Below are 19,784 nucleotides of genomic sequence, written 5' to 3' on the forward strand. Positions count from 1 at the left end.
CTTGAACTGAATTTTAATGTGCGTATTGTTATGCGTTTACTTTTCTACATTGGTTAGAGGTATAGGGGAGGGTTGAGATCTCACAAACATGTTTAACCCCGCCGCATTTTTGCGCCTGTCCCAAGTCAGGAGCCTCTGGCCTTTGTTAGTCTTGTATTATTTTAATTTTAGTTTCTTGTGTACAATTTGGAAATTAGTATGGCGTTCATTATCACTGGACTAGTATATATTTGTTTAGGGGTCAGCTGAAGGACGCCTCCGGGTGCGGGAATTTCTCGCTTCATTGAAGACCTGTTGGTGACCCTCTGCTGTTGTTATTTGGTCGGGTTGTTGTCTCTTTGACACTTTCCCCATTTCCATTCTCAATTTTATTGAACATTAAGAAATAGCTTATTTTGAATAATGGAGTGGACTGCTGCAACCATTCAGTCCCTAATCAAGACATTCTTCGTGGAAGAAAGAAACACACACACACAAAAAAAAAACAAGAGTGCACACGCTGAAATGTCTCGCCCTTTTTTTACTAATCATTGATATTATTTTGATAGTCTTAAATATAAAGCTTTATTACAACTGTCACATAAACTCAACATAAACCAAGAAAATGAAACATTGATCAATTAACCATAAAAATAAGGTCAAGGTCAGATGAACCATGCCAGGCAGACATGTACATCTAACAATTTTTCAATACAACAAATATAGTTGACCTATTGCTTATAAATTAAGAAAAAACGACCAAAACACAAACACATAGCACTTAGCAATGAACCGTGAATATGAGGTCAATTAAATAAAACCTGCGCGACTGACATAATTTTATTATAGATAAGTATGTAAATAATTTCCGTACACCAAATATAGTTGACCTAATGCATATAGTATTCGAAAGTAGACCAAAACTCAAAAACTTAACTTTGACCACTGAACCATGAAAATGAGGTCATGGTCAGATGACACCTGTTAGCTAGACATGTACACCCAATAATCATTCCATACACCAAATATAGTAAACATATTGCATATAGTATGAGAAAAATAGACCAAAATTCAAAAACTTAACTTTGACCACTGAACCATGAAAATGAGGTCAAGGTCAGATGACACCTGCCAGTTGGACATGTACACCTTACAGTCCTTCCATACACGAAATATATTAGACCTATTGCTTATAGTATCTGAGATATAGACTTGAACACCAAAACTTAAACCTTGTACACTGATCCATGAAATAAGGTCAAGGTCAAGTGAAAACTGTGTGACGGACATGAGGACCTTGCAAGGTATGCACATACCAAATATAGTTATCTTATTACTAATAATAAGAGAGAATTTAACATTACAAAAAATCTTAACTTTTTTTCAAGTAGTCACTGAACCCTGAAAATGAGGTCAATGACATTGGACATGTGGCTGACGGAAAGTTCGTAACATGAGGTATCTATATATAAGGTTTGAAACATCCAGGTCTTCTACCTTCTAAAATATAAAGCTTTTAAAAAGTAATCTAACACCGCCGCCGCCTGATCACTATCCCTATGTCGAGCTTTCTGCAACAAAAGTTGCAGGCTCGACAATCAAAATTCACAAATAGAATAAACACAATGGATTTTACGATTACAAATATGTCTGATCAGAGATAGAATACGGCGCAAGAGGTATAAATTCTGAAAAAAAAGTGGACGTTGTTTAAGCCAATCGAGAACAGCGCTGCAATGATGAGGAAATTCTCAAATGGCAAGGAGTAGGGCCGGACTCAACATGGATTGTCAAAGACATTAAAGATGTTGACACGAAGTAAAAGTCTGCAAAATTATAACCTTGTGCTCGAAAGGGGAAACTATTCGCACATGGGAATGTGAGAGATTAAACAAGCAGCTTTCTACCGTCTTGGCAAAGAGAGAGACCGATGGAGCTGTGCAATTTTTGAGCTATGGGATTAAAAAATCCAGACACACCGGGTACGTTTCACGACTTTCTTAAGGATGTAGGATCGAGAGTGTTAGGATAGGTTTTGCAGGTCCCAAAACTGGGTCTGAAAAACAGTGAACTGGGGATTGTGATTTTGGGGTGACCTAAATTGATTTTTTTATTGTTAGGATAAAGACATGAATCCAATAGTGAACATGGAGTTAGTAGTTGAAAACGTGAAAGCCCTGAGAGGTATAGTCAAAATGAACCATTTTCGAGGGTATTCCCGGTTGAGGAAAGAACAGTTGGTTGAGAGGTGATAGAAACGAAAACAAATCTTAAATTTCATCGTCGTCCAAAACCCCACACGAGGAAGGAGATTATCACCCAGACAAAACAACTTCGGTTGAAAGGGGTTAGCAGGCTGTTAGGGTTAGATCGACTACTAAAGAAGGTGCAGGAAAAGATTTGGGAAGATAGGAAGGCCATTGGGGATAACATTGAGGTACATTCGCCAAAGAAAGCCTTTAAAGATGTATTTACTACCTGGAATATGACCCCATCATGGCATGGATGTGCAGACCTCCCTTGAGGTCTCTCGGGTGTCACGTGGGGAACTTATAGAATATGGGCATTGTAAGGGGCAAACCAATGTGATCATGCACTGTACCTTTGAAAAGATTAATCCAACAGGCTAGGTAAGGCGGATGATGAGAACGAGAGATACTTTCACTCTGGAAACTAGATTTTCACCGCGGCCAAGGACTTGAGAAGATAGATGAAAAGGTTCCAATACAACTTGTTTTCATTCTCCTTATGACTTGCGGCAACAGGGGCCATCTTGATAGCGGTGCTTGGTGGTATTGCACTGGCGATCAAGATCGTCCAGGACATCGATATAGGTGCGTGTGGAGTTGGCTGAAAAATATTTGAACATTTTCTCTTTCATGGTGTGGTTTCAACGTTTGACAATACTCGATTTATCTTCGTTCCCGGTGGAGTAGAGATCGATACCATGCTTTTGAAGCAGCTGATTTACATGTGTGTTGTAAAACTCAGTGCCTTTGTCTGTACATAGCTTCTTGGGCACACCGCTTGGAAGGCATCCCGCACCATCACCCCCTTCCTGTTCTTGAGTGGTATCAGCCAGTCATATTTCGAGAAGACATCGATAATGCTCAGGATAAATTTATTTCCCTTGATGTCCCTAGAGAAGTCACTCATATCAACGAGGTCGGCCGCCCAGGTCTCATCCACACCACCCATCGCTACACAGCGTTTATGAAACTAACGTCGAACTGGTTTGTGCAACAGCTCAGCTAGCTCATCAGTCCAGCGAACAGTTTTTTAACACCCAGACCGAATCGAACTTTGGTACCGATGATTGGTCCGACGATACTGCAGTCCAAGCGTTCGTGTGTGGTACAGTTGGGAATGGTGTTAAGCGAGGCTAGCATAGCTTCGTCACATATGGTGATGCGTGCGGTTGCATCCTTGTGCTGGGCATAACAAAGATCGTGGTGATATTTGGTCAACTTGAATAATGGGTTTTGACCAAGCCTTCGGGTGCCATCGGGAAGTAGTCGCTTTCTAAGTCTAGTCCCTCGCCCGGTGAAGTTGTGTCCGGGTACATGCATTTCCATGGGTAATCGGTTGATTAGTTTGTTCATGAACCCTGTACCGGTTGTAGCAACGAACTGAGACTTCTTGGCATCGCACACCTTGCAGTTGCCAACCTTTCTTCGTCGCCCGTTGCTGGTCATTACCTCGCTTGTGTTAACTGTGTCCGTCTTTCTATGACTTTCACGCAGAAAATCATCTCTATGTTATTTTAATAAATGAACGTTGAAGACATTTCCTACAGTTTCAACGCCCCCACGAGGAGTAATCACTACCTCCTACTTCAGCGATCGATAAGACGGTTGATCATTGGGAAATCGGACTGTGGTAAGACGATGCTGCTGAACAACCTATTCCAACGCGATGGATGGCTCCGACTACAATCGATTGTACGTCTACGGATAATCGCTTCACCAACCTATCTACCAGCTGTTGGAGCAAGCGCTGGAAAAAAAGCTTCCCTAAAGAAGATATCGAGACCTACTACAGTGCAAAGGCAAGTCACCTTACTCTTTGATCGATGTGGTCAACACCTTATCACCACCACGACACCCGAGTGGTATCGATACTTTTTTCGATCAAGGGAGCGATGTACCAAACCCCCGAGAACTTGATCTCAGCCGTAAGAACCTCATGGTGAACCTCATGGTGTTCGACGACTTGATGCTGAGAAAACAGAACACGTGTGAAGACAACGTCGATTGTTTCTACCTGTGCCAGAACTACTTCACACTGCCCCGCCAGTCGATCCTGGAGAATGCCAACTTCCCCTGCCTCTTTCAGCAGAATGCTAAGAATATCGACCACATCCGACGCGATCACTGCAACGATCTCACCAAGGAACAGTACAGTTTGACGCTCTGTGTAAGCATTGCTGGTCCAAGCCCTATGGATTTGTAACCATCGATTTTACAAGCACCAAGGCAAATGGAAAATATGCAAATTAAATGAGTTCTTTGAGGTATAAGATAATATAAATAGATAATATCTGGACACAGAGGAACCCCAGCCCTGCAAGTTCGAATGGCCCTGCAAATGCAATTTTGAGTGGGTTCCATGTTGAAAATGCAGTTGCGTGATCCTTCGACCGATCTAAAGCGGTGGAGGTGATTTCAATGCATTGAACTCCACCATTATGGTAAGGTGTAGCGATTTTCTCAACCCCAATGCCCTGCCAAGACGCTTTGAGGCCACCAGTGCACATACCCATGACACTTGAATCTTTCGAAGAAAAGGGATCCGTATCAGCTGTGTAATACCTTCATGCGCAACTCATTGATTAGGGGCGTTCACACCAACGCTTAGGGGCATTCAACAGCATTCGATCCTATTAGATAAATGACATTTATCAAGATTATCGACCCTAAGCAGCGTGAGGCACTTGTCAGGGAGTTGCAAGACACCAAACGGAAGATTCAAACCAGTAATATGCAACATCGCCTCTACAAGATTGAACTTAGCCGGGACCTTTACAAGGTGTTCAAGCCTGTGGTTGAGGCTTAGCGAGAGGCAGCTTCACAGATCACCAAAAAGATCGCAGACCTTCCTGCAACAGTGCCAGTAATCCCTCCTCCACCGCCCAAGTTTGCCGACCCACTACTAATTGCACCACCTACAGAAACCGTCCTTGGAGCTCGAGCACAGCAGCATTTGCAGCTCAGTATGACTACTTCCGCCGACCACACCTTTTGATTGCGATCTGAAAACGATGGTATCTTCATCAGAAGCTGACCAGTTACTTTTGACGGCGATAATTTGTTCATGGATAGTGTAAAGTACAAAAGAACCCTTGGCCTCTGGGAAGTTATGGTAAAAAGAAACCAGAATCGTTCGAGCACGACGACCTTGACGACTATGCAGAGATCCTGAAAAGTTCCGGTGATATGTATAAAGGCAATTCCATCTTTTCAAGAACCCCGAAAGCGAATAAGAATTACAAGTGGATGGGAATAATAATAATAATAATAATAATAATAATAATAATAATAATAATAATAATAATAATAATAATAATATCTTTATTTAAAGAGAGTAGCTCATTTGGATTAAACCAATTTTCAATAAGGCTCTCTACATGCATACAATGTTAACAATATGAATAAAAAATAATTAATCTACTGTTACACACATGTAAACAATAGACGTATATAAAGTAATATAACAACAACAACAAAAACAACTATGGTATACATTGTGGCTTAACTTATAAATTCAACACTTTTAAAAATAAAATGACTTGTAAGAGTTTTTGAATGCAGATATACTTTTTGATTTTTTAATTTCACTGGACAGTGAATTCCACACTTTTGGACCACTAAAAGAAAAACTTGATTTGTATAAATCTGTATTTGATTTAGGGACAATAAAATTATCCGATGATGAAAGTCGAGTATTGTACGATTGTTTACTACTTGTAGGCACAATAAGATTGGATAAATATTTTGGTGCCAGTTGGTGTTTTGATTTATACATTAATAATGATTTGTGGTAAAATATTCTCTTGGTAACAGGAATAATTCCAGATTCCTTAAATAGTTCAATAGATGGTTTACGAATATCGTGTTCGTTTAAAATAATTCTAGCTGCCCTTTTTTGCAATTTTAGTAAACTGTCAACTAAAAACTTGTTACAGTTTCCCCATACTGAACAACAGTAATCCAGATGTGGAAGAATATACGCATTGTAAAATAGAATTCGTGCATTGTGATTCAAGTATTTCTTGATTCTTTTTAATAAAGCTAATGAAGAATTAACTTTTTTTGATTATATGATTAATTTGATCATACCAAGAAAGAGTTTTGTCAACAAAAATACCCAGGACTTTTTCACAGTGACTTTCATTAATCTTTTGGCCATTAATGGATACATTTAATGTGTCATTACACATTACAGACAGTTTTTGTTTTGAACCTATACACATTGTCTTAGTTTTTGACACATTAACTAACATTTTGTTTTCATCAACCCATTGACGTCCCACATCTACCAGAAATATAAGTTTGGAAGTGAGCTGCAAACCGTGTTTTTTTCCAACTTCAAGCAGCTTCTCGATCGCTTGGAACTGTGTGCTGCAGCATACCGAGCAGGAAATAATGGTGTGCGCAACGAAATTGTGTCGATTATCCATGCTATGAAAAATGGTAGATATATTAGCATCGAAGAATATATGGCGCTTCATCATAGTATCCTATAATAAATGTTGCAAATAAAGAAAGGTTACGCCTGAAAGTAGGCATACAGTGGTAGAGGACTGTTTGGCACAATTACCAGTTTGGCTGGACGCATGTTTACTTCCTCTGCCACCAAAACCATAGGAAGTAAGGCCGTGAGTGCAAACACCAATGCAGCCTTCAGAGGTGTTGAAAAAGAGGCCCCAAAGCCGTCGACCATGTGGTTGATAAAGTGACCCGCCCCCGAAAACGCAGAATGTCCAATCAACAGTCCAATGGTCAACCAGCAAACCGCAGCAAACCCAGTTGAACAACCTGATCTCCGGTTTTGGCATTGCTACCAGCCACGACTTTGTGCAGCGCTATAAATAAATACATAATGTCCAACATCCTTATAATCACCGAAGGGTTGATCTACGACGAAAGTCTCCAAAAATATAAGGTTCACGAATACGAACCTCAAGCTGGTGCCAACCTGAATAATTCAGGTGAGATCCGAATCAACATCGAAACCCAAGACTTGTTCCTCCATCCCGCTGAAAGTTATCTCTTGGTAGAGGGGCGACTGTAAAAGAACCACGGTAGTGCATATGCTAATGCAGATCTAGTGTCTCTCATTCACAATGGAATCATTTATCTCTTCAAGACTATCAGTTACAATTAATGCAAGCTCTCATGCCAGCTGATCGAACATATCAACGACCCAGTCGTTGACATCACTATGCTGGGTATGTTGATTTATCCCAACAATTTCTCCAAATCCCAAGGCCTTAACTAGCTGTGGTACAAAGATTCATCTACCGAAGCCGAGGCCGAAATCACAGGCTTTGGAGCACGTCATGGGTATATTATCACCAAGCCCGCCAATAAAAGGATCGTTTTCATGCACCATACCCCTGAGACATATTTTCGGCTTTGCAGACGATTACAACAAGATTGTGTATGGATTCAAGCACGAATTGTCACTCGTGCGCGACTCGGACGACAATGTCATCCTGCTGCTGCCGTCACCGACGTGGCGAAAATCAACCTGAGTAAGATCTCTTGGTTTGTTCCTCACGTCCTTCCTTCCTTCCGATAAAAAAACTGCGGTTGTAAAAGACCATCCAAAGCAAGAGTAAGATTGATTGTGGTTTCCGAATACGACAGTGTGATTCTACAAGTGCTACCGAAACCTTACAGTTCCACTGGCGTTTGTCTGCCAAGAGCGGTCGGGAGAAACCGAGATACATCATCGTAGCCTTTCAGACCGGTAAAAGTACGATCGGACTTAAAATGAAGCCGTGTTCGACCACTGCTGGTTGCGAACTATCTACGTCACCCTCAACGCAGACCGCTACCTGGCGGTAGACTTCAATGCCAGTTTCACACAAACCAAGATCGCCAGAGAGTACAAGAATGTCGCAGAGTTATAACTACTTCAACATTGACCGTTTTATCAGCAACTGCAACATTAACCCCTCCGATTTCAACGATCTGTATCTACTGTTTGTCATTGATGTGAGTCACCAGTCCATTTGAATCCGATAGTCAGAAGATGAACGTCGTGTACAAAAAGTACAAAAATGGATAAAATTCACCTACAAGTAACTCCTCTTTGCCAGCCTCCCTGCCGAAGTCTATGCGATCGTTGTGATCAACAACTGAGAAGTATGACGGTATCGAAGAGTGGAAGTAAAAATATGTGACAATGGTGTACCATAAATAAATGGATAACACATGGTTTCAGCAATTGCTAAAATCACCAACCCCAAGCATGGGTTTTCCTTCATCGTTTCTGGAAACGATAGCCAAATTCTTACCCGGTTCAACCTCCACTGCAACTCAAGGAATCAAAGACCTACGAGATGGCATTGGTAAATCTGAAAACCAATAATTCCACCCCTAACATGCATATGTATACAGGTAACCATTCCTTCCGCTACTCTCCCGATGATGGTGCCAACTGGTTTTCCATCGCACTGAGCACAGGTTCCTATGACATCGAAGACATCAACAATGAAATCAAGCGACAGCTACGGCTCAACAAACACAAAACGAAGATCATCATCGATGCCAACCGGGCGACCCTAAAGCAACGCTGACCCTCGCCAAACTCTATCAAGTAGACTTCAAAGTTGTCAATAACATCAACACCGTCTTGGGATACAAGTGGCAGATTTACACGTTCGGTATGATCACAAACGGTTATACAGAAGGGGAGCACATTGTACATATCATCAGAATCAACAGCATTCTGGTGAATGGTGATATCAACCATGAAGTTATGTAAATGGTACACAACAGTCTTCAATCTACAGCTTTTTTTCCCCCGCAGACGGTCCTGGTATGAAAATCATTCAAACCCCCAAGCACCTTTTGGTAGTATACTTGCTAGTGATCTTGCGAACCAGCAATCGCATGCAAACATATCTCAACGATCAAGACGGTAGGCTCATCGATCTCAGAGGTGAACATCTCACTATCCGTTTTCATCTTCTTGCGTTTACACAGTGAATCCCAGTGGCAACGGTCTCTACCTCAGATCCCCAAACGCCCGGATTACCTATGGGTATGGACTCTACTTTGAGCGTGGTCAGCAATTCCTTGACGGAGCCGTCCTGATCTTATATTTAGATGCTTACAGTCCCTTCAAAAACATTCCCCTCCTCGGTATGCTCCTATAAAATAAATGAACGATTTAGATTCTTGGTACCGACAATGTGTGTTGAATCAACTCGATGCAGAAATTTGAAGGTATCAAACTACCTTGAATGCCTATAAACGTCTGGACAAAGCTGTATCTGTAGCACTGGGTGCTTGTTCTGTGGTTAGTTTGGTGTTAACCAGCAGTACCCTGGGTTCAGCTTTGACCGGTACAGGTCTTATAGCCACCCTTCCTCTGGGGTTTCTAGCTTGCTTGAATGCTACCACCGTAATGGATCTCACACTCATTTCTAGGCATGTAACCAAAAAGAAAAAAGAAACACCACGATACCTTGCGATTGCCCCAGTCCAAAGAGTCCTTGCTTGAGCAATGTATCAGATCTGCTTTAGCTAATGATGAACAGATCTATGATGCCGAGTTTGGGAAAGTCGTAACCTGCCTCAAAAACTCAATTCAATGGTTTTCAGACTTAAACAACATATCCTAACAATTCCAATCATACCGACCTTATCAAAAATATAAAAGCCGTGGTAATCATATCCAGCCGGTGCGCCTGTTTTTTTCTCCATCCCATAGCTCACGATTTGCACTGCTCCATCGGTCTCTCTCTTTGCCCCGACGGTGGTCAGCTGTTTGTTTAGTCTTTCACATCCCCGGATATTTTTCCCTTTCCAGCACAAGGTTATGATTTTTGCGAACCCACATTTCGTGTCAACTTCGTGTCAACATCTTTAATGTCTTTGGCAATCCAGGGTGAGTACTGACTAACTTCTCGCCATTTGAGGGTTTCCTCAGCAGTATTTTCCAAAATTTCGACCTCTTGCGCCATATTCTCTCTCTGATCAGACATATTTGTAATCTCACAATCCATTGTGTTTATTATCTGTGGATTTTTCTTGGTGTGTTTTCTTTCTTCCACAAAGATGCATTTTCCCACGACCCCAGCCCCCACTTTTCCCCCTCTTAACCTCGTCAACGAGCGTGCAAGATTTTCGAATTTTTCAGTCCGGTCCCAGTAGAAATTCCCCTCAAAATGTTCACGCATATTTTGATATTTAAGTCCTTCGTTACTCCGCGGAATAAATTGACTATATACCATTTGTTCCTCTCTTTATAAGCTTCCGAATGAGGTATAAGGTAGATCTGTAATAAAGGGCTGAAGGGTCACAGTATTCCATTCCATTATTCAAAATATCCATTTCATTATTCAAAATTGGCTATTTCTTAATTTTCACGCGTATTTTGGCATTTAAGTCCCCCTTAACCCCTCAAATGGTCAATGCGGTACATATTGTTTTTTTCCTCAATTTATTCATCTATTATTTCGACATTTAAGTCCGTCGTTACTCATCTGATATGCGTTGCCAAACATATTGACTATATACCTTTTGTTCCTCTCGTAATAAGCTTTCGAATGAGGTATAAAGTATATCTATAATTAGGGGATAAATGGTCGCAGCATTCCGTTCCATTATTCAAAATACCTAATCATTATTCAAAATTTGCTATTTCTTAATTTTCAAGCGTAATTTGGCATTTAGGTCCTCTGTAATCCCTGTAATGGTCATTGCGGCACATAATGTTTATTCTCAGTTTATTCTTCTATTAATAAGCTTTAATTTGGTGTAAAAAAATCCTGAATAAGAGGCGACGGGTTGCAGCAGTCCATTCCATTATTCAAAATATCCATTTCATTATTCAAAATTGGCTAATATGCGTTGCGGAACAAATTGACTATATACCTTTTGTTCCTCTTTTAATAAGGTTTCGATTGAGCTATAATATATATCTGTAATTAGTGGTTGAAGGGTCCTGCCAGTCCATTTCATTATTAAAAATACCCATTTCATTATTCAAAATTGGCTATTTCTCAATGTTCAGGTGTATTTCGATATTTAAGTCCGTCGTTACTCCTCTAATATGCGTTGCGGAAGATATTGACTATATACCTTTTGTTCCTCTCTGAATAAGCTTTCGATTGAGGTATAATATATATCTGTAATTAGGGGCTGAAGGGTCCTGTCAGTCCATTCCATTATTTAAAATATCCATTTCATTATTCAAAATTGCCTATTTCTTAATGTTCATGCGTAATCCGATCTTTAAGTCCTTCGTTACTTCTCTAATATGCGTTGCGGAACATATTGACTATATACCTTTTGTTCCTCTCTTGATAAGCTTTCGATTGAGGTATAATATATATCTGTAATTAGGGGCTGAAGGGTCCTGCCAGTCCATTCCAATATTCAAAATATCCATTTCATTATTCAAAATTGGCTATTTCTTAATTTTCACGCGTATTTTGGTATTTAGCTCTTCTAATATTCGTTGCGGAACATATTGAATTGATACATTTTGTTCCTCTTGTAATCAGCTGTCGAATGAGGTATAAGGTTTATCTATAATTAGGGGTTAAAGGGTCGCCCCACTCCATTCCATTATTCAAAATATCCATTTCATTATTCAAAATTGGCTATTTCTTAATTTTCACGCGTATTTTGGCATTTAGCTCTTCAAATTTTTGGTTACGGAACATATTGACTATATACATTTTGTTCCTCTTGTAATCAGCTTTCGAATGAGGTATAAGGTTTATCTATAATTAGGGGCTAAAGGGTCGCTGCACTCCATTCCATTATTCAAAATATCCATTTCATTATTCAAAATTGGCTATTTCTTAATTTTCACGCGTATTTTGGGATTTACAAAATGTTGGTCTTCTTATATTCGTTGCGGAACATATTGACTATATACATTTTGTTCCTCTTGTAATCAGCTTTCGAATGAGGTATAAGGTTTATCTATAATTAGGGGCTAAAGGGTCGCCCCACTCCATTCCATTATTCAAAATATCCATTTCATTATTCAAAATTGGTTATTTCTTAATTTTCACGCGTATTTTGGCATTAAGTTCTTCTAATATTCGTTGCGGAACATATTGACTATATACATTTTGTTCCTCTTGTAATCAGCTTTCGAATGAGGTATAAAGTTTATTCATAATAGGGGCTTTAGCAGTCCATTCCATTATTTAAAATATCCATTTCATTATTCAAAATTGACTTTTTCTTAATTTTCACGCGTATTTTGGCAATCAGGTCTTCTAATATTCGTTGCGGAACATATTGACTATATACATTTTGTTCCTCTTGTAATCAGCTTTCGAATGAGGTATAAGATTTATCTATAATTAGGGGCTAAAGGGTCGCCGCACTCCATTCCATTATTCAAAATATCCATTTAATTATTCAAAATTGACTTAATCTTAATTTTCACGCGTATTTTGGCAATTAGGTCTTCTAATATTCGTTGCGGAACATATTGACTATATACATTTTGTTCCTCTTGTAATCAGCTTTCGAATGAGGTATAAGATTTATCTATAATTAGGGGCTAAAGGGTCGCCGCAGTCCATTCCATTATTCAAAATATCCATTCCATTATTCAAAATTGACTTTTTCTTAATTTTCACGCGTATTTTGGCAATTAGGTCTTCTAATATTCGTTGCGGAACATATTGACTATATTAATTTTGTTCCTCTTGCAATCAGCTTTCGAATGAGGTATAAGATTTCTCTATAATTAGGGGCTAAAGGGTCGTCGCAGTCCATTCCATTATTCAAAATATCCATTTCATTATTCAAAATATCCATTTCATTATTCAAAATTGGCTATTTCTTAATTTTCACGCGTATTTTGGCATTTATGTCTTCTAATATTCGTTGCGGAACATATTGATTATAAGCATGTTATTCCTCTTGTAATCAGCTTTCGAATGAGGTATAAGGTTTCTCTATAATTAGGGGCTAAATGGTCGCCGCACTCCATTCCATTATTCAAAATATCCATTTCATTATTCAAAATTGGCTATTTCTTAATTTTCACGCGTATTTTGGCATTTAGGTCTTCTAATATTCGTCGCGGAACATATTGACTATATACATTTTGTTCCTCTTGTAATCAGCTTTCGAATGAGGTATAAGGTTTATCTATAATTAGGGGCTAAAGGGTCGCCGCAGTCCATTCCATTATTCAAAATTTCCATTTCATTATTCAAAATTGGCTATTTCTTAATTTTCACGCGTATTTTGGCATTTAGGTCTTCTAATATTCGTTGCGGAACATATTGACTATATACATTTTGTTCCTCTTGTAATCAGCTTCGAATGAGGTATAAAGTTTATCTATAATTAGGGGCTAAAGGGTCGCCGCACTCCATTCCATTATTCAAAATATCCATTTCATTATTCAAAATTGGCTATTTCTTAATTTTCACGCGTATTTTGGCATTTAGGGCTTCTAATATTCGTTGCTGAACATATTGACTATATACATTTTGTTCCTCTTGTAATCAGCTTCGAATGAGGTATAAGGTTTATCTATAATTAGGGGCTAAAGGGTCGCCGCAGTCCATTCCATTATTCAAAATATCCATTTCATTATTCAAAATTGACTATTTCTTAATTTTCACGCGTTTTTTGGCATTTAGATCTTCTAATATTCTTTGCGGAACATATTGACTATATACATTTTGTTCCTTTTGTAATCAGCTTTCGAATGAGGCATAAGATGTCTCTATAATTAGGGGCTAAAGGGTCGCCGCAGTCCATTCCATTATTCAAAATATCCATTTCATTATTCAAAATTGGCTATTTCTCAATGTTCAGGCGTATTTCGATATCTAAGTCCTTCGTTTCTCCTGTAATATGCGTAGCGGAACATACTGACTATATACCTTTTGTCCCTCTCTCAATAAGCTTTCGATTGAGGTATAATATATATCTGTAGTTAGGGGCTGAAGGGTCCTGCCATTCCATTCCATTATTCAAAATATCCATTTCATTATTCAAAATTGGCTATTTCTCAATGTTCAGGCGTATTTCGATATCTAAGTCCTTCGTTTCTCCTGTAATATGCGTAGCGGAACATACTGACTATATACCTTTTGTCCCTCTCTCAATAAGCTTTCGATTGAGGTATAATATATATCTGTAGTTAGGGGCTGAAGGGTCCTGCCATTCCATTCCATTATTCAAAATATCCATTTCATTATTCAAAATTGGCTATTTCTCAATGTTCAGGCGTATTTCGATATTTAAGTCCTTCGTTACTCCTTTAATATGCGTTGCGGAACATATTGACTATATACCTTTTGTTCTTCTCTTAATAAGCTTTCGATCGATGTATAATATGTATCTGTAATTAGAGGCTGAAGGGTCCTGCCAGTCCATTCCATTATTCAAAATATCCATTTCATTATTCAAATTTGGCTAACATGTTTAACCTCGCCACATTATTTATGTATGTGTCTGTCCCAAGTCAGGAGCCTGTAATTTAGTGGTTGTAGTTTGTTTATGTTGTTTATGTGTTACATATTTGTTTTTCGTTCATTTTTTTACATAAATAAGGCCGTTAGGTTTCTTGTTTGAATTGTTTTACATTGTCTTATTGGTGCCTTTTATAGTTGACTATGCGGTATGGGTTTTTGCTCATTGTTGAAGGCCGTACGGTGACCTATAGTTGTTAATGTCTGTGTCATTTTGGTCTTTTGTGGATAGTTGTTTCATTGGCAATCATACCACATCTTCTTTCTGATATTTCCTCATTTTTACGCATGTTCTGGCATTTTGGTCCTCCGTAAACCCCCGTATGGTCATTGCGAATCAAAATATAGCTTTAGTGTCAACAGTCAATTTTTTTTATATTTATTTCACTATTCACCGCTTCAATTTGAATAATGAAACATAAACTATTTCATTATTCATTATTCATTTTTTAATATTGAATAATGAATAGTGAACTATTTCATTATTCATTATTGAATAATGAATAATGAACTATGCATAATGGACGTACTTCAGCGCGGTTATTCAATGCTACTATCAGATCCTGTCAGTTATGACATTATTAAACATCCGTGTCATCTGAAACGGAATGATTTTTTATCTCTTCTGAATTAAAGGTTGAATGATAGCTGTTTTATTTTTTGTTGAAATTATTATAAAATTGGTTGACATGGTTTTTTAGCTCACCTGGCCCGAAGGGCCAAGTGAGCTTTTCCCATCACTTTGCGTCCTGCGTCCGTCGTCCGTCGTCGTCCTGCGTCCGTCGTCGTCCTGCGTCCGTCGTCGTTAACTTTTACAAAAATCTTCTCCTCTGAAACTACTAAGCCAAATTTAATCAAACTTGGCCACAATCATCATTGGGGTATCTAGTTTAAAAAATGTGTCCGGTGACCCCGCCAACCAACCAAGATGGCCGCCATGGCTAAAAATAGAACATAGGGGTAAAATGCAGTTTTTGGCTTATAACTCAAAAACCAAAGCATTTAGAGCAAATCTGACATGGGGTAAAATTGTTTATCAGGTCAAGATCTATCTGCCCTGAAATTTTCAGATGAATCGGACAACCCGTTGATGGGTTGCTGCCCCTGAATTGGTAATTTTATGGAAATTTTGCTGTTTTTGGTTATTATCTTGAATATTATTATAGATAGAGATAAACTGTAAACAGCAATAATGTTCAGCAAAGTAAGATTTACAAATAAGTCAACAAGACCGAAATGGTCAGTTGACCCCTTAATGAGTTATTGCCCTTTATAGTCAATTTTTAACCATTTTTCGTAAATCTTAGTAATCTTTTACAAAAATCTTCTCCTCTGAAACTACTGGGCTAAATTAATCCAAACTTGGCCACAATCATCTTTGGGGTATGTAGTTTAAAAAATGTGTCCGGTGACCCGACCATCCAACCAAGATGGCTGCCACGCCTAAATATAGGACATAGGGGTAAAATGCAGTTTTTGGCTTATAACTCAAAAATCAAAGCATTTAGAGCAAATCTGACTGGGGTAAAATTGTTTATCAGGTCAAGATCTATCTGCCCTGAAATTTTCAGATGAATCGGACAACCCGTTGATGGGTTGCTGCCCCTGAATTTGTAATTTTATGGAAATTTTGCTGTTTTTGGTTATTATCTTGAATATTATTATAGATAGAGATAAACTGTAAACAGCAATAATGTTCAGCAAAGTAAGATTTACAAATAAGTCAACATGACCGAAATGGTCAGTTGACCCCTTAAGGAGTTATTGCCCTTTATAGTCAATTTTTAACCATTTTTCGTAAATTTTAGTAATCTTTTACAAAAATCTTCTCCTCTGAAACTACTGGGCTAAATTAATCCAAACTCGGCCACAATCATCTTTGTGGTATGTAGTTTAAAAAATGTGTCCGGTGACCCGGCCATCCAACCAAGATGGCTGCCACGGCTAAATATAGGACATAGGGGTAAAATGCAGTTTTTGGCTTATAACTCAAAAATCAAAGCATTTAGAGCAAATCTGACGGAGTGAAATTGTTTATCATGTCAAGATCTATCAGCCCTCAAATTTTCAGATGGATCCGACAACCGGTTGTTGGGTTGCTGCCCCATAATTGGTAATTTTAAGAAAATTTTGACGTTTTTTGTTATTATCTTGAAATATTATTATAGATAGAGATAAACTGTAAACAGCAATAATGTACAGCAAAGTAAGACCTAAAGATAAGTCACGCATGACAAAAAATGGTCAGTTGACCCCCTAAGAAGTTATTGTCCTTTATAGTCAATTTTTAACAATTTTCATAAAATTTGTAAATTTTTACTAACATTTTCCACTGAAACTACTGGGCCAAGATCATTATAGATAGAGATAATTGTAAGGAGCAAGAATGTTCAGTAAAGTAAGATGTACAAACACATCACCATCACCTAAGCACAATTTTGTCATGAATCCATCTGCTTCCTTTGTTTAATATTCACATATACCAAGGTGAGCGACACAGGCTCTTTAGAGCCTCTAGTTTTATTAGCAACCAAGTCTCTCAGTGGTCTAAATCAGTACAAAACAAATGAAGTTATTGTAACGTTACTTAGAAAGACAGAAAACGTTAGCAGCATCCTTAACTTCAATTTCAAACTGAAAAGAAGTTAGCAGTATCCTTTAATTTCAATTTCAAATCGAAAAGAAGTTAGCAGTATCCATAACTTCACTTTCTTCTATATAGACGATGTTCTCTCACTTGTTGTGCTGATACGAATTCATAAACCAATCACCAATTAATTCGATCATTAAATAATTCATGGCAATAGCTGACATTTCATATCATTTATATTTGATATGAGCTTAGAAGAAAATCTGATAGGTTACACAGCAAATTATCAATAATTCAATATTAACCAAGCTGATTTTTGTCTTGACTCCACCAAATTCACAAAACAAAATTTCTTGACTATGTTGAAATCATCTACCCCCCTCGAACTTGATGTAAAGGACACAGCAGATACAGTTAAATCGGCCTCATATCATGGCTCCACTCTCATTTAGAATTGACGATAAGGGTCGGTCGAAAACAAAACTTTTAATTCGACTAAAGAAATGATGTCGGCTAACATATTGTGAACTTTCCATTTCAATGTAGCAACATTCCAGCAGAACCTGTATACAGGGTGTATACATGCATCTTCCAGTTAATACCATATTCTAGTGCTTGTGTTTTCCTATCATGCTTTCCTTGGTAGAGGGTTGCTGCTCAGAAGGAGGCTATTAAGGGAGCTACCATTTGATTTTTATGGGGGCTAGGATGAAATTTGAAAAAAAATAGGCAGGACAGGAGTTTTGAGTAAAAAAAAAAGGCAGGATGAGACACTTTGCAAAAAAAAAAAGGCAGGATGACAATTTAGGTAAAAAAAGTCAGGATAAACTAATAAAAAAAAAGGCAGGACCGAATAGAGTGAAAAATAAAAAGGCAGGACAGAGATTACAACTAAAATAAAATGCAGGACAAAATTTTTCATCCTAGCCCCCCCCCCCCCCCCCCCCTAAAAATCAAATGGTAGCTCCCTAAACCATAAGTTCCAAAATGGTTAACCTGAAATCATCTCTTCATACATTTCAACGGACGCCATCATCAGTTGGTTGACCGTTAGGGGATATCGGATTTTTAGATAACTACCTCGAATAAGACATATGACCTGAGACCACCCGAAGTTATTGGCGGTGTTCGTGTTGCTCGGTCTTTGGTTTTCTATGTTGTTTTGTGTACTGTAACTAGTTTGTCTGTTCGTCGTTTTCTTTTTGGGCCATGGCGTTCTCATTGGTGATAGATAACAAGTTTGAATGTCATTTTGGAACCCTTTTCCTCTCTTTTACCATTCGAAAATTCTGCATGCATATTTTTGTAATGGTTTGTTTACTTCCATTTTCCGTTTCTAATGAGGGATCAATTCAGGTGTTGGCCACAGATGTTGGATCGTGGACCTTTTGCGTTACTTTTCTTTTTCTTTTTTGTATTTAATCTTGTTTCCGTAAATATTGTTTAAATTTTTACATTTTTTTTTTTTTTTTTACTTATTTAATGTATTCTTGCTCTTGAACATACTGTATCACAATAACGGTAGTTTATCTATTCCATAATCGCACCAAAAAAAAAAAATGAAAAAAGGTCCGAACATATATTGTTATTGCAATGTCGTATGAATAGAGCAAGAGCATCTTAAATAAGTAACAAAAGTGAAAATATTCAATAATATTTACATAAATAATTCAACACGAAAAAAAAGGAAAAGTATATAAAAAAAGGGGGAGGCCATGCTGAGTATGACACCTCAAATGTCTTTGATTAACTCAAAAATTATTATTCCCGCTATCCAGTCTACTGTCTACTGATTCTATTCTTTTCTTTTGAGGTTATTGCCAATAGTGTTTCGAATTTTGAGAATTCCTCTCTTCACAACTGGAACTGATTGATATTTCAGAACAATCGTTTTAACTGGATATTCAAACATTAATTGTATTCTTGTATTAGAAAAAGCAAAAGGTATTAATTCGTTTTACTCTATTTTAAGCATAGCAAGAGGTATGGAACGGATTTTAACCATAACCGATAAAATGTACATTGTGATATTATTTGCGGAAATGTAGAATGTTGCGTTGAAATCAAATACTAGTAGGAATAGTTGATAAAATAAAAAAATACACAATAAAAACTTATGTATCAGACAAAAATGCAACAGTGAGTTACCAATATTGAGTTTTGAAAACAAAGTCAGATAAGAGATAAGATCATGTGAATTAAAAATATAAACTGTTATCATTTCTTTAATTTTTCTAATTTCATAATTTTTCATGTTTTTTTTTTTGTATTTAAAAAAAAAATAAGAGTCGGTTCAACAATGGATTTGAAGTCGTGTTTTACTGCACCTTTTATTCAATGAATCGAGACATTATAAGTAAACGGCAAATGTGTCACTGTATTGTGTAAAAGGCCAAATATTTGGTAAAATTAAGTTATATTGCGGTAAGGGCTTTTAAATTATAACACATTCTTGTGAATAATATTACAAATGATCAGTCGGGCAAATTATTTAACTTCTCGGATGTCAACACGTAGTTG

Source organism: Mytilus galloprovincialis, chromosome 1, assembly GCF_965363235.1.
Source record: "Mytilus galloprovincialis chromosome 1, xbMytGall1.hap1.1, whole genome shotgun sequence".
Classification (NCBI taxonomy): Eukaryota; Metazoa; Mollusca; class Bivalvia; order Mytilida; family Mytilidae; genus Mytilus; species Mytilus galloprovincialis.